Source organism: Solanum pennellii, chromosome 10 (assembly GCF_001406875.1).
Source record: "Solanum pennellii chromosome 10, SPENNV200".
NCBI lineage: Eukaryota > Viridiplantae > Streptophyta > Magnoliopsida > Solanales > Solanaceae > Solanum > Solanum pennellii.
Window position 1 is genome coordinate 61,523,131 of NC_028646.1, and position 1,314 is coordinate 61,524,444.

At 32.4% G+C, this 1,314-nt stretch overlaps 1 pseudogene; it reads left to right on the top strand.

Annotated features, from left to right (window-relative positions):
- Positions 1-654: 654 nt before the first annotated feature.
- On the top strand, positions 655-1,050 carry LOC107001437 (annotated as a pseudogene).
- Positions 1,051-1,314: the final 264 nt, after the last annotated feature.

A 1,314-nucleotide genomic window follows, 5' to 3' on the forward strand; every position in this document is an offset into this window, starting at 1 on the left:
TGTAAAATTTTTTAACTAAAACAAAAGCTGATTGTTGTCAGATATATGATGGACTATTGTGGGGAAAAAGTCTACATGAATTGGTAAAGATGAAATGAAGATGAAGAGTTAATATTTGGTGAAAATGATGGGCCAGCTTGAAGGAAAACTTTAATCTTTATTGGATTAAAAAAACACGTATTTGTGCTAATTTATTTTTAAAATAATTGTTAAGTGAGTTATTTTTTATATAATATTTATTAATATGAAGAAATTAATCTAAAGAAGGGTGAAATTGTTTATCTAAATTAATTTATATTTATTTTAAATAAGTTTAAAGAATGGTTACAAGTAAATGGAAATAAGGAAGTTAGACATAATATTCTAAACCACATGAAAGATGAATGTTATAAAGCGAACGAAACCTAGAGGGAGGTCTCTAAAATTTGATAAATGGGATATAAATGGTAATAAATTAAAATGAAGGAAATATAAATAACTTATAGAAATATATTTGAATATGTAGGTATTTCCACTTATCAGTTGGGAGCCGAATTAACCGAAAACATTAATACAAATTTCCTTTTTTTAAAAAAAAACAAACAGGAAGAACAGAAAATTCTAGAAAGAAGTTCCATTTCTAGAACTACATTCTCTTCGCCAACACAAAATCACAAAAGTTTACAACAATGGCGTCGGCAGGCAAATCACTGATTCAAACTGTAAAACGCTACTTGAAGAAGCCATGGGAGATCACAGGACCTCAATCGAGTCCAGAATATGTATCCGCCGTACCAAAAGCTACAGAGTACAGAGTTACCTGCCCTGCTACAGCACAAGCTCAAGCTATAATCCCACCTCAAATCCCGATACGGTATACGATATCAAGTACTTCTCTCGGTGACCAGCGGGCGTAATCGTCCTCCTACGAGGCGCACTGTTCTTAAAAAAGATGATGTTGAGAAGATGATGAAGGAGAAGACATTTAGTATTGATGATTTTCCGAAACCCTACTTGGCTGCAAAAGTTGAGGAAGATTATAATGCTATTGGTGGTGGATACCAGAACTGAAGGTACCTATATTAGATATCGCTTATTTAATTTTTCCTCTCGCCTCCGTTCGTCTCAATTTAAGTGTCTTATTTGGTCCATTATTTTAGTAGGCGTTTGATCATGTTTTACTGTAAAATTTGAATATCCATGTGCCATGATAGTTAGTAAGTTTTTCAGTTCCGGCATCCTATTTGGCAAATTCAAGACACATGTTAGGGAACTTTATACATATTTTTAATTTAAGATCGTAAAATTAAAGAGTTCCGTTTATTTCTTGAACTC